The 15,381-nt window shown below is 42.1% G+C and overlaps 1 long non-coding RNA gene across 1 annotated transcript in view; it reads left to right on the forward strand.

The window, feature by feature from the left end:
- Nucleotides 1-15,381, forward strand: part of LOC139794580 (uncharacterized) — a 72,952-nt gene that overhangs the window by 54,623 nt on the left and 2,948 nt on the right. Inside the window, exons 3-4 of the long non-coding RNA XR_011725184.1 lie at nucleotides 9,899-10,036; nucleotides 15,060-15,378. This is a non-coding gene — a long non-coding RNA (uncharacterized lncRNA). The remainder of the gene's footprint in view (nucleotides 1-9,898; nucleotides 10,037-15,059; nucleotides 15,379-15,381) is intronic.

Raw genomic sequence — 15,381 nt, forward strand, 5'->3', positions numbered from 1 at the left:
TTACAGGAGGCTGTGAGAAAATATGGTATCCAGCAGCTAGCATATAGTGCAGATTATTTCTCTATCCAGGGATCTCTAATTACTAATAATGTACAGGAACAGTATGATATGTCCTTACAATTGTAGAATCCTTTTCAAAGATAATCTTTAATAGTTTATTTGACAATCTGTAAAATTATAGAAAATTATTAGTCTTGGAAATTACAAAAATCCCCATAGTACAGTCAAACAATAAAATTATAATTACCTGTGGGTAATTGAAATTTAACTGTTTTTTTATTGTATATTACACATCAATAGCAACATAAGTTCAAGAGTGTCCCCCTCCCTTCCCTTTTCTTTTCTGTACAGAAGTGGGGAAAATGGACAATCCTGCTGGTAGCTTGTGAGCCCTTGTCACAGAACAGAGCTTGAACAATTTTGATGTATGTTCGAGACTGTCATTAGACCTGCATTAAATTACATATCTGGAATGTTAAAAATAAAGAGTAATGAAGCTTATTCACAGCTGCCTGTGGTAAAGTGTGTAGTTAGGATTTTGATTATCTTTAAAGTTCTTATTTTTCTCTTTTCTTAAACTTATTGCTTCATGAAACAAATACTTAGCACATTTAAAGAACAATAGGAGCACATGAGCAGAATTGCTTAAGGTGGACAAAGCATTAACATATTTCCATTTGGAACTTGATAGTATTGTTTAGTACTAACAATGGTAATTTATCAATTATACAAACAGAAAAAAGCTCTTTGGCTGTCTCTTAGTTCCAGAACTACCTATTAGGGTGTCCAAAGCTTGAGACCCCTTCCAGACCTCAGAAGCCATCATTTGATGATAACATCCACATTGCCAGGTTTTGCCTTGTCCTCTAGTGACCCCATCGAGGCTGCTCAGTACTCAGCACCACCACACAGTCAAGACTGCCTTGGCTTTTTTCCTAAACTAGGAGAATTATAACTTTTTTTCTTTTTTCCTTCTGCATCAGGGCTCTTGATAATGCAGCATGACTGTTCACCAGCCTGTCTGCAGCCTCCAGTTCTTCTCTAAGAGTGAGACTGTCCACTTCTGTCTAGCTATGTTGCTTGTGATGCCATTAGAGATTCTGAGAACATGATTCAGGACAAAACCAAGATTTCTGGGTGCTGTTTGGCCATCTCAAACCCTGAAATACTGTATGTTTGCCAGCTAATTGTCTGTATATGACAGCTTTGTCACATACTACTAAGATGCACAATAATGGTGTTTGCCCCTATACCAGGATCAGCCTGGCTGGTTTTATTCGATTCTATAAAGAGCTTTGTGATCATTATGTGAATATAACTGCACAAGTGAAGATAATCTGTTTTAATTATTATGAGTTTCAGTTTAGGTGTTTAACACAGATTTTATCATGAGAGAGGCATCAAAAAGACTGAGTACAGCATAATGGCAAGTCAGGTATTTTTAGAGTTATTATTAAAATTAGTTTTATATAACCATTGAAGTATTAACTGAAAATTGGGAGATTGAGTTCCTGAGCCCCAAAGTAACAGGGTGTTTTTTTGAGGAAGCAACAATAGTAAAACATCTCTGCTTTGTGGCACAATTAATTGTGCGTAATAGCCCAGTCTAGAAATTCATGATCCTGAATGGGTTTTCCCATTTCCAAAGACTGAAGGTGAAAAATTCAGTTGGGTCCACCACTGCCTGTCCCTTTTTATTTAGATGCCTTTTACTCTTCCCGGTGCCTTTTTTTTTCTCTGTTTGTGGTTGTGAAGGGCATCCCTGCATTAGAGCTGTGATGTGTCTGTTATCCAGCAAAGCAGCTGGAAAGTTCTCATCAAAGTGTTATTTCAATGTCTTTACAGGGAACCTGAGGAGAGATATTTTGACTTCCTCACTTGTCCTGCCCATCTGAGATTTTTAAGTGTTTTGGTCTCATAAAAGCTAGAGTGGAGCATTCGTATTAGATTTAAATCAAGTATAAGTCTTTCAAGAAGAGAAACACCAGGAGGGACTGTATCATCAAACCAGTTAATGGTCTTCTCTGCTACAGCAGAGAAGAGATGGGGCTGGGCCAAAATCAAGGTCCTTATGCAAAAAAACTGTGACCTCCTGTAACATAGTGAGGAGAGGCAGCTGAGAGTTTTGTTTTGCTTTAGCTGTTTCCTAACCCTGACCCTTGACCAACACCTAAAGGCTACAGGAAAGTTTTTCTCCGTCCTTACCTTAATCCTCATTCCCTGGCAGATTCCAGCTGCTGAGCAAAACTGTCCTAAAAAAAAAAAACCAACAAAAAAACCCCTCCAAAAACCCCCCAACAAACAAAAAACCCCTGAAGAGCTATTGTCCACTAAGATTTATATAAATGGGATGCTTAGAAGCTAAATCTTCCAACCACTAAAATTCACTATGTTGTAAGACAAGAAGCAGGAGATAAATTTTCCTTCCTTTGAAATTTCTTCCCGTGTCACTCTCTGGGGTTAATTTTTACCATTTTCACTCCAGTGAGAAGAGCTATTCTGACATGAATGTCTTACTCTGCACTGTGGTGCAGGGATGAGGTGAGAGCTAAGGATGAGCAATTGTAGCACTGTCAGGATTAGAGCCAGGTCAAGTTTTTCATTTTACCAAAGCCACATTTTTGACACAGGAATTGGGAAAATACAGACTCACAGAATTGTTCTGGTTGGAAAAGACCTTTAAGACTGTTGAGTCCAACCATTAACCAACCATTGACACTGAGTACAGCATCATAGGAAGGTCCAAAAGGGGCTTCAGGGGGCTCCTTATGGAAAGCATCATTAATGGCCCTCATTTTGCTCCCATGTATAGGGCGTTGGAGCTCACAAATATTTATTTAGCCTCAATTTTTTTTTTTTTTTTAAAGTATAGTAGTGAGAAACTGTACATAAATTTACTAAATCATTTGATGGACCCAAAAACATAAAAGGACATTCTGTTTAAAAATCACACCTCCAACTTGTTCCCAAATGATGGCCCCACTGACTGCTGCTTTGCTGACTGCTCTCAGCTTGCTGGATGAACAGCCTCCAGAAAGCCTCAGTTCGGAGATACAGGTCCTTAAAGAAATAGAATCTGCTCTTAAGCAGCACAGTGAATTCAAAAAAGGGACAATGTGGCCTAAGCACTGTTGCACTGTCTCCAGTCAATGGACAAAAACGTTACCCAGTGATTTTGCTGCACTCAACAAAGCATTTTAGCAGTGCAGCTCTTGGGGCTTGTGGTTTTCAGGATTTTGCTACATCTGCTGCATGATGGCTGCACAGAGGGGACAAAGTCATCTTAGACAGGATGAGAAATTACGGAAGAGGCTTTTCTGAGCTGCTATTTTCTGTCTTGTTTTCATTCTTGCCATTTGTAACCACAGAAGGGTTTGAACCCCCAGGTGAAGCAAGTGCCTGCTTGATGGCCCTGTGATCGAGCAGAGAGGGGTTGGACACTCCTGTTCCTTGCCTCCAGCTGGCTCTATGTTATGCCCAGCTGATTACAGCACCAGGCTGTTATTTAAAAGGAGAGTGGGGTGTCCATTTCCTTTCCAGCATTGAGGGAATGCTTAGTGCACAGCATAGAAAATTACCTCAGGCCTTGTTGGGTTTTTTTGGAAAAAATATATACTACAGTCTGTGTTCCTTACTGCTGTCCCCCTGCACAGATGAGGGCCCATCCTAAGAAGCAGTGTAAATGTTACAGTTGCTATCCCTTGGCAGAGAAACTGTGCTGCAATTCCTTTTTTCTTCTTTTCTTCCTTTTTCATGAGGCTCTTGTGCTACCAGCTAACCATTTCTTATAAGGCATTCTGTTCAAGTTATATAGTGTATCATATTAAATTTTATAACAGTGCTTTGTGTTTTGAAAAGACTTGGGGGGGGAAACAGCATCAATCAGAGAACCACATTTGATAGACTTGGAAGGGGCCTCCTGGGTCATTTTGCCCAAGACCTCTTGAAGCCTTCTGCAAAATACCTTTCCCATAAATGTATCTAACCTTTCCTTAAAGACACTGAGTGATTGCACCATAAATACCTCAAGCAGGTAAACTAGTCTGATTGACCTTACGATCAAAAAGTGTCTCCTAATACTGTATATAAGGTACAATTTTCCATTCTTCCAGCTGTAGCTAAGCAAGAAAAAAGGGCAAATACACAGTAATGGGCAACAGTACAGACTGCACAAACAGTCTTGCTTTCACTTTACTGCCATCCCCTACCATAAATCTGGATGTACCATTGATACTTGGTTTCCTGGTGTAGTGTCTGTATTCCTTGTAAGTATCTATCTCACTTTGTCTCTGACTTTTGGAGAGCCAACATTACAAAGTGTAGAAATAACAAAGACATATGAGCAGCGCTTTCTGATTCAGAAAGCCATTCAAAACCCAATGCCATATAGTTAAAGTATTTATTTCTATTTTCTAGTTATTAGAATTTGTGAGCTGCTTCTTGTCAGGACCGTGGTAGCTACGGGAAGCACTGGGCTTTCTACATCTCGCTTAGAGTGTCAAAGAATAATTTACATTCTCCTCCAACAATTGTGCATACTGAAAAATAAATACCTGGTAGTTTAGCTGTTTGTTGTTGCAATAGTAATGTATTGTCTGCTGGTTATGGCCCCATACTGCTCTGCCTTCTTTCTCGCAGCGAATATTAGGAGAGGTGCCGTTTTGTGTAGATGTGTTATTAAATCACAGGCACATTCATTTCTGAGACCTTCCTGAGCTGCACATAAACTATATTCATCTTGCTTTTTGGGGGGCTTTTTTTCTTTTCCACAAGTGCTGAACGATGATGAGAGATGCTGAAGGCCATTTGCTCTCCCACCTCTTTCTGTCGGGCACATGCTGCTTATGGAAAAGGATTGTCTCACAGTGTCCATCTCACCTGGCTGACCTTTTATCTACTCCCTTCTGGAAGCAGGGAGAAAGTTAGACACCCTTCAGTGTATCCTTGCAGTTCCCAGGGTAAAGCATGTCTTTAAAGCTGAATCTATAAGCATGCCTAAAGTGCCATCTTGGTGGCAGCGAGGCACTGCTGTCACATGTAAGAATAAACAACCATCTTACAGCCATACATCAGGTTTTATTGATGTCACCAGCCACTTCCTGAACATTCAGCATTACACCAAAATGAGACACTGAAAATGTCCAATATAAAAGCTTGTGAAAAGGTTTGACACAAATATTATTTTACCTGATCTCCAGCAGGTCCAGTTGGACAGTCTTTCTCTACTAGATGAGCTCATTAGAATAATATTCACAGCCTGACTCACTGAGGAAAATTATAAAGGAGAAGATCCAGGAAAGACGTTTTTGAAGGTTGAGGTTATCCTCAGCTTGGTTTTAATGTCCATTTATTGTTCTGAGGTAGATGAGGCTGGCCTCATGTGGTGTTGGGGTAGGTTTGTTTGTTTCATAGTTGTACTTCTCATACAGAGAGGACTGCTGTATAGCTGGCCAGGAAAACTTCTTTTAGGACTTTTAGGTCATAAAAGAAAAAGATGCAGAAAAGGTAAGATAATTTAGAAAGGATATGGTGATCCTGGGTTGGTGTCTCTGCATGTCCCTGCCCAAACTTTTATGCTGTGCCTCCTTTACGCCTCATGCCTTTCTGCCAGTTCAGACTGGTACTCAATAGTCCTTCTCACCTCAGTGGTAATCATTCCACAAAGGCCTTAAATAAACCCTGAAAGTACAGGTATTTTTTACAATGCCTTCTCCATATAACTAACTAAATGTCATCCCTTCTCTGATGTGCAGAGTTTTAAAATATTTGTTAAGTATTCGATCACATAGAAATGCAGGCTTAACTACACCTTGTCCAGTTGTCTAAGGGCAGAGGCTGGTGAGATCTTAATGATTCAATCTGATGTAATGCAGTCACAAGGCAAATATAAAATATTTATTCCAAGAATAATAATACAAATGCTAGCAGACCTGCTATTTATTGCTTATATTCTTTTCAGCCACTGTCCAAGCTCAAGCTTCCCTCACAATAGAGGTGAGACTGTCCCAAGCCCAGCTCACCCCTCAATCCATCCCTGCATTAAACTCATGCTGTAACACCACCACATCTCGAGTTTGATGATTTGAAGCCCACAGAGCCTTTGCTTACACAGGATCCTGGGTACCTGACCCACAAAACAAAAGCTTCCTTCATGCTGACCTGCTTCACTCCTTCAGCCCCACATATTCCCCATCTTCCTCTTTGTGCTCCTTCATACCCTGGATCCTAAATACTTGGTTGGGGGGAGAGAAACATATTTTCACTCTGTTTTGTTAGGAAGGGGAATGAAGGTGACGTGGAGTTTTTTTGGTTTTGGGTTTTTTTTTTTGGTGATTTTTTTTTTGTTTGTTTGTTTGGTTTTTTTGTCTGTTTTTTTGGTTTGGCTTGGTTTGGTTTGGTGGTTTTTGTTTTGTTTTTTTTTTGTTTTTGAGAGAGAGAGTTGTGGGGTTTTTAGCATAGAATTCTGACCTGTAGCAGGCCTGTTAGGTACTCATGAAAAGACAAAGTGCACTTGCATCAGGTGCTCCTAAGCAAATAAAAAAAAGATATATATCATCTTTTATGATTCTGCTCAGGGCACAAATGCCAATCAGAAGCAAATATGGGGCTCTATCTTGCAATCCATTTTGATATTTACAACAGAACATGGCATATAATTTAATTTAAATTTTCAGCATGCTCAGTGTAATTAATGCTGTGCAGTGCCTAGAAAATCCTGATTTCTTAATGTGATACAATGCATGCATGCTGAGACCATTTTTTTAAACTACTGTATCATTTTGGAACATTAATGGGGAGGCACTGCCATTAAACAGGAAAAAGAACCATTCTCACTTTCTCTTTATGAAACTTCCATGCAGCGCCCCAAAATAGGATGCAAACTACAGGTTTGTTTTAAAAGAAGAGGGGGGAGTCAGAGATTTAATTTTCCCTTGACACAGCGTGATGCCTGAATAGCCAGGCATCTATTCCTAAATTATGTGCATTTCATTCCTAGGAGCTGTGAGCATTTTGAATGGGTTGTTGTTAAATACAGTACACAAGCATAAATACTCAAGGGAACAGCTAGCTGAAATTTTGGCATGAGCAGAAAGCTGATATCTATCGTGGTAGTATCTGAGCACGTAATAATAATGCACATTGATTTGTTGGGAGGGCTAAGGGGGGAGGTGGTATTCTGGGATGAGAACTTGGGAACATCTCATGTGATTATAATAAACTGTGGTATTTGTGTGCTGGGTGTTAGGCAGGGACACAAACGTTCACATGTAATCTTTAGACCTGTGAGACTGGCCTAGGTCTCATTTTTTGGGACAGAACCCGAGAGACCAAATGCATGATAAAGATATGTATACATTTTACACAACTGAAGCATGGGGAATTCACACCTGTACCTAGAAAATCAGGCAGCAGAAAGGCAATGTCCTTGGCAGGAAGGGTTGGGACCAAAAGCCCTTCCAGATCAGGAGCTTTACTGCCATGAGTTCAGCGAGCTTGGGTGTAGGGGGATGGTGCCACCTCCCACAACACTTGGGTATTTGTTTAACTACTTCATCAGACAGCTAGATGATTTGAATTAAAAAAAAAAAAAAGAGGGGGGAGGGGGAAAAAAGACTAACACAATCCCTGTCACTTTGCAAGGTATGGCTTTCTACTATAAAAGAGCTCTTTTTAGACTTGTTGATAGCCAAGCAAAGTCTTCGGGTCTTCTAAATAAATCTGTTCCTAAATATAATGCTTCAGCTTCTATATTCTCATCTGACACCTGACAATTCAAGCCTAAGAGTAATTGGTCCTGTCTTTGAACCTCTGCAAATACTGTATGAGGAGGGTGGACAATTTATTGATTTAGATTGATTTTTGTGAGAAACATATGAGACAGATACGGTATCAGGTGTCATGCACCGTATATATTACACTCGTCGGAACCATCCATAGGTGACAAGGCAGGGTCCAAGAGTATGCAGATGTAATGTTCAGCAAGCACCTGCAAATGAAGCCATCCTACTGTGTGAGACCTCTCTGAGTAATTGCCTAAGAGGCACACCAGCCAGGAACAACATAATTGGCCAAATTTGAATGCCAGGGTTATAGTGAGATGGCTTTTCTGCGGGGAAGCCATCACAAGCTATGTGCTAGCCCCACAGGCAGGAACCCTAAGGGCACGTTGCCCAGCCCATCAATTTCTTCCTATTTTTGGTGTCAAGCCTCAAGAAGGGGGTGGAAGAATGGAGAGCCATTGAAATCGATGGTCAGAGGTTTCTATGCCTGTAACTGTATTTTTTTAGTGTTGAGGTTATTTGAGAAGCTTAGAAGACAGGGCAGTTGATTTGTCGGGACTGAAAGAATTTGTGAACTGGCTGTTTAGTTTGTGACAAAAATGTGTCCTTGATATTAATAGCTCTGAGTCTCAGTAAAGGCCAAAAAAAATTAAGGAAATGGCAGAACAAAGGAAGACAGAAACAATAGATGGCACCGAGGATCTCATCACCTGGGATGATGATTAAGATGTGATATTGAGGGCTGTACCACTTGTATGAGACTTTCGCTGGGCTAATCACCCTCCTCCCACTGTCATACTTCCCTCTGCTATAATGAGGGAAGGAATAACTTTGCAGCATACTTTATATTGACAATGCATGCTAACTTCATTACTGTTTGCAATAGCCTGTGCAATCCTCAGAGGAAAGGAATAATAACAAAGAAAAAAATTTTATAATTACCAAGCATAGTTTTCATCTATAATCTTCATTTCAGGATTCACTATTTCTGATGTCAATATTTTATAATGGAAGAATGAGATATGCTAAGCTTCTGTTTGATGGAAGTAAATTCAGATTTAATATTGCCGAGGAGCTGCATTTTTAATACACCAGAGCAGTCTGCAGATACTCCCCCGTTTGCTGCTCCTTTGCACCAATTCAGTGACGTTCTCATGGCCAAGCAGAAAAATGGAATGAAGCTGCTCTGAATTTTCAGTGGGGTGACAGCACTTTTCCATTTAGCTCTGTCATGATAATCGGGACTGTCACACAATGAAACATCAGGACACACCCCTGGTAAATGAAGAGTTTTCAATCTGATGTACAGCACCCCTCAGCTGCCAAAGCTTTTGTTTGTTCAGAGTGAGGCAGCATTTCCAGGAGGAAAAAAAAAAACACGCTGGAGAGGCACACTTACAAAGTTTGTTGTCAATTGATTTCCTCTGTGTTTTTATAAAATTGAATATATTGAATGAACAGTAGAAAAATATCCTTTTTTTTTATCACATGCTCCTGGCTTCTAACCTGCTGAGGACTTTCCATAAACTCTTTAGGAATTTACCTCTTTTTGTTAAATTGGGTTGGATCTCATTAATAAAAGAATGGTATAATGGAAAAGAGTTTCTAAAATTATACTGTAACCTAGAATTGCAGGATTCAGCTTTCTCTGCCTGAAGAAAAAAATTCTGAAGCATTAAACTTACTTTATCAAGCATTGCACCTGACATGCTCTCATAAATTTTACATACATTTTAACTTATTTTAATATTATGCAGGCTTGGTTTAAAATATTCTCATGAAGTAACTAGAATGAAGCTGCTCAGCCATAAATTAGAGTTAAAAAAATACTTGTTCCCCACCGCCCCATCAATATTTCTTTACTTAAAATCATGTGTTGTATGTAAGTTAAATTTTCCCTTGATGAGATACTTTCTATGTCTTAATAGGAGTACCACAGACCCAGTGAGCCATCTTTCTGCAGGGTTAAATGCACTCTCTTTTTTTAGAGGTGTTGTGTCTGTAAGTGGGCATTGGTAACCCCTTGTGTGCCATACTTCAGCTAGGCCTAGGGACCACCCCTAAACACGTGGGCATATATGAATTTCTTTTTAAAAACTGGTATTATTTTTTTACAGGAGCAGCCCTATAGCAGTCCTGCTGGTTGGCTGAGCAGCCAAAGGAACAGACAGAGGCTTTGTGGTGATGCCTCTTGCAGCGCAGCATGGTCCTGGCACCCCAAGGATGTCCTTTGGGCCAATACCATCATCCAGCAGGTACGACAGCGTTGACAACTAATCACAAAGCTCCATTTGTGTCCCAATTTCTTAAGCTATTTCAAAGTCCCAGCTAAATTATACAAACATTTGCCCATCTAGACATAACAGGACTGTTATGAAATCCTGTCAGCTTGTTGCCATTTAGCCTGAACACACACTGGATGTGTCTGTCGGGCCATACTTGGGCAGCTCTGCAGCATGCAATGTGTCCCAGACACTGGAGTGATTATGTCTGAATACTCCTTATCTGATTTAAAAGCCGACAATGCTGCACATCTGTGCTTGTGGGGCTCTGCTCTTACACTGCCATGACGGTATTTATTTTGCTTCTGCAAGTTAGGTTTCCTTGAGAAGCAGCAGGGGCCTTCTTCAATGAACTGAAAAATGTGTATTGTACGAAGGTCTGTGGAGGGTTTGTACTGTAGTTCAATGGGCAAATGTGAACCCAGGGGATGACATTTCATTTAAACATTTGGTTTACATCTTTACATGCCAAAAATATTAATGTCTTGACTTTAGCAAACTGAAATCAGCTCGCTTTCCCCCTCCCCGCCCCCTGACACCCCCCTCCCAAATGAAGTAATTCTAGCCAAAACATTCTGTGGATATTTATTCTTCCTCCTCAAAGGTGGAGTTTTACACAGGAAGGTTTTGTTGCAGGGCTGAATTGTCAGTATCTGCTCATTTGACACTCCTCCATTAGTTTGTATTGGAAACCACCAGTAGTTTCTTTTCTTGTGTTTATTGTATTACTCTCAGACCTTTGATCGAGACATCTTGGGTAACAGCAAAGTCTAGCTTAATCTATTCCGTATTTTGAAAAAACAGCAAAGAATATTGTTACTGTCAAAGGATCTATGAAGACAGTTAATATAATTGTGAAGCAGAAGGACATTTATGGAAGTGCAGCTGAATGTCCTCTCCACATATAATTGCATCATGAATTCTACATTAACATGCAAGTCCTATCCAAAGAAAAAAAAAAGAGCAAGGAGAAAAAAAAAAAAAAAAAAGCTTATTTTTAGGTAGAAGCCCTCAGTGGGCAGTAAATTACCCATAATATCCCCCAAACTAGCAATTAGCCCTGTTTGCTGACTACCTGAATTGTTTCACAGTAATTCAGCACAGTCTTACCAGTTATCACCATACTTATCATCAGAGACTGTGGTATGATTCCCACAGCTTCACATACTGTATACCTAAGGTCAGTCATAATAACAAATACATTTTATCTGCTTCTTGCGGCCCTTCAAAACTGTTTTCTCTGGCTTCAACATGTGAGGATACCTGATGCTGCCACAATGCTTAAATGGCAAGAACTTGAAAACAAAGCAATTCTGTAGTGTAGGTATACTTGGTGTTAATAGGAGTGTTCATATTTACTCCCATAAGTATTTACTCCAGAGTGAGCTTCCTACCTATGCCTAGGGTTTTCTTTTCAGAAGTTCTGACTCTGGAAGACAGGTTTCAACACAGGTCTGTAACTGAGGAGTGTCAAAATGGAAAATGTGGAAACAAAAAACCCATGGAACCTTTTTCCTTAAGGCTGCTGAACATTATTTCATATCCCTAAATATGAACACTTTGCCACGATAGTAGCTCAGCTTTAAAAACAATAGCTATATTGCCTGCTCTAGCATTGGAAACAATCATGGAACTATGCATGCACAGGAATACAAGCACACACATCCCAACAGCCTCATTTTCACTGAACAGGCTGTGGCGTTGAAGAAATAATATCAAGTGAGAAATAAGACAAATTAAATGTTGGAGTGACTAGATCAGTCAACAAGGGAAAAGCAGTGGGTCTCTGTACATCTGCAAGGACTCTGACACAGGCCCCCACAGCATCCTTCTCTCTAGTTTGGAGAGATATGGGTTGACTGTTCAGTGGAATGGTCCTGGCTCACTGGGGAGGTCCCAGATGATTGGAAGTTGGTGAATGTCACAGCAATCCACCAAAAGGGCTGGAAGGAGGACCCAGGAAACTCCAGGCCTGACCTCAGTGCCTGGCAGGGTTATGGAGCAGCTCATCCTGGGGGCAATCGCACAGCACCTACAGGATGGACACGGGATCAGACCCAGCCAGCACGGGTTTAGGAAGGGCAGGTCCTGTCTGACCAACCTGATCTCCTTTTATGATCAGGTGACCCGCCTGGTGGATGAGGGGAAGGCTGTGGATGTGGTCTACCTGGACTTCAGCAAGGCCTTTGACACCGTCTCCCACAGCATTCTCCTGAGAAAGCTGTCAGCCCACAGCTTGGACAGGAACACTCTGCTGGGTTAGGAACTGCTGGAGGCCCCCAGAGAGTGGTGCTGAATGGTGCTGATCCAATTGGCAGCCGCTCACCAGTGGTGTCCCCCAGGGATCAGTGTTGGGCCCCGTTCAATGTCTTTATAGATGATTTAGATGAGGGGATTGAGTCCACCATTAGCAAATCCACAGATGACACTAAGTTGGGGTGAGTGTGGATCAGCTGGAAGGCAGAAGGGCTCTGCAGAGGGACCTGGACAGGTTGGAGAGTTGGGCTGATTCCAATGGGATGAGATTCAACACAGCCAAGTGCCGGGTCCTGCACTTTGGCCACAACAACCCCATGGGGAGCTCCACACTGGGCACAGAGTGGCTGAGAGCAACCAGACAGAGAGGGACCTGGGAGTCTGGATTGACAGGAAGCTGAACATGATCCAGCAGTGTGCCCAGGTGGCCAAGAAGGCCAATGGCATCCTGGCCTGTATCAGGAACAGCGTGGCCAGCAGGTCCAAGGAAGGGATTCTGCCCCTGTACTCAGCGCTGGTGAGGCCACACCTCGAGTACTGTGTCCAGTTCTGGGCCCCTCAGTTCAGGAAGGATATCGAGGTCCTGGAGCAGGTCCAAAGGAGGGCAACCAGGCTGGTGAAGGGACCCGAGCACAGATCCTATGAGGAGAGGCTGTGGGCGCTGGGGGTGTTCAGTCTGGAGAAGAGGAGGCTCAGAGGAGACCTCATCACTCTCTACAACTCCCTGAAAGGAGGGTGTAGCCAAGGGGGGGGGTCAGGCTCTGCTCCCAAGTAGCTACCAGTAAGACAAGAGGGCATGGACTTAAGCTCTGCCAGGGGAGATTTAAGTTGGATATTGGGAAAAAATTCTTTACAGAGAAGGTGATCAGACATTGGAATGGGCTGCCCAGTTGGTGGATTCTCCATCCCTGGATGTTTTTAAGAAGAGACTGATGTGGCACTCAGTGCCATGATCTTGTAACCACAGTGGCAGTGGATTAAGGGTTGGGCTTGATCTCAGAGGTCCCTTCCAGCCTGGATGATTCTGTGATTCTGTGGATAAAGACTTGGCTGGCTGGTTGCATCCAGAGGGCACTGGCCAATGGCTCAAAGTCCAGATGGAAAATGGTAACAAGTGGTGTCCCTCAGGAGTCTTTACTGGAACCAGTGTTATTACTATCTTAATTAATGATATTGACAGTGGCATTGAGAGCACCATCATCAAGTTTGCCAGTGGTACCAAGCTGTCGATACCAAGTGCAGTCGATATTCCAGAGGGATAGGATTCCATCCAGAGGGACCTGGACAAGCTGGAGAAGTGGGACTCGGTGAGCCTCATGAGGTTCAACAAGGCCAAGTCTTGGCCCATCCTTCACCTGGGCCAAGGCAACCTGAGACATGAATACAGGCTGGGGGAGAACACACTGGAAAGCAACAATGCAGAAAACAAGCTGGGAGTACTAGTGGATCAAAAGCTGGACATGAGCCACCAATGTGCAATTGCAGCCCAGAAGGCCAACTGCATCCTGGGCTGCAACAAAAGAAATGTGGCCAGCAGATTGAGAGAGGTGATTCTGCCCTTCTTCTGTGCCCTGGTGAGACCTCACCTGGACAAAATCCAACAAAATACAACTGAATTAACATACACCCTATTACCACCATATAATCCCATTTTTCATGCTGGTTCTGAAACACATGGGCCCGTGTTCCTGTCTCAGATATGATGGACTAGGTCTGAGTCAGTCAGGTAATGAAGAGGGCGGAACAGGAATTTACATTGAAAAGCAGCATTTGAAGACTGCTTCTCTGTATATCCAAAAGAGGCTCTTAGAATAGGAAGCGTCTCTTAGAGGGTAAAGTTGTCACTCTGATTTTTTCTGCTCATGGAGGGACAGATAAATTTAAGGACACTTCGTGGCTACAGGTTGCTAGAAGAAAACAGCCCTGCCCTGCTATTTTATACTTAATTATGGTGCTGGAAAAAAAGGGCAAATGACACAGAGAAGAAATAAAGATTTCCTTCTGTTAGGGTTTAAGCCAGGATGCTGAGAAAAGAGTCAAATGACCAACTAAGCTAAGAATCACCCAAAATGGCCCCAAACCCTCTACTGTTTCAGCAACAGAGCCTTGGGCAGGGAGTCCATAGGGAAAACAGGGAGGGGACAGTGGGGTCACTGCCAAAAAAAAACAACCCCAAACAAACAAAACCACAAAACCCCCAAAACCAAAACAACACCCCCCCCCCCCAAAAAAAAACAAACCCAAAACAAAACAAAACAACAAGCAAACGAAACCCAAAGACCAGTCTTGAGTTGAACGCTCTTTCTACCTTTGCTGACCCAGAGGCCTTGACTAGAAAAACTACAAATACACTGATCATAAATTAACAGTGATCCCCATTGTGAGCATGCATACACATAGCTGGCCAAGGCAGGAAAAAGCAGATTGATTAAACAACAAAGTTCACCTCGGTTTCTTTGAGTTGAAAGCGCATGCTGTTTCTTGGCAGAACAGGCATGTCAGGCCTTTAATAACCACTTGCTACAGCACTTCAATCAGCATTAAAACCAGTACAATATTAACATCTTGGGGAAAATCCATCTGGAAACTGCTTGTGGAGGCAGGGGGGAATAAAGGGGATGTAACTGAATACCACACCCAGTGTTTGTTCATTGGTTTCATAGTAGGTTCAAGGAATTCAAGTTTCTCCCTCCCCTCACCTGAAAATTTTGTGTTTCATATATTTCCCATTAAACTGCAGAGCTGAACACTTGTTCAGAAAGAAGTGGCAAAGACCAGCAGGTCTTCAGCTGAAAGTAAATTATGTGGTCTGGCAGAGACAGAGGATTGTGTTGGCTGTTTGGTTTTACTTTGGCTTTTGTGCGCGCGTCTGACCTTGAGTCCACGTCGAGCGGCAATACCTGGGACAAAGCCAACCCAAGAGAGGCTCCACACCCACAACTGAGCAGCCCCAGACTGTGAGGCAGAGCAACTGCACTCACCTAGATGTGGGATGGATGCTGAGGTTTGAGGTTTGAGAACATAAGAGATGAACTTTAAAAAGACTGTGTGCAAAAGTGGTT

Source organism: Heliangelus exortis, chromosome 3 (assembly GCF_036169615.1).
Source record: "Heliangelus exortis chromosome 3, bHelExo1.hap1, whole genome shotgun sequence".
Lineage (NCBI taxonomy): Eukaryota > Metazoa > Chordata > Aves > Apodiformes > Trochilidae > Heliangelus > Heliangelus exortis.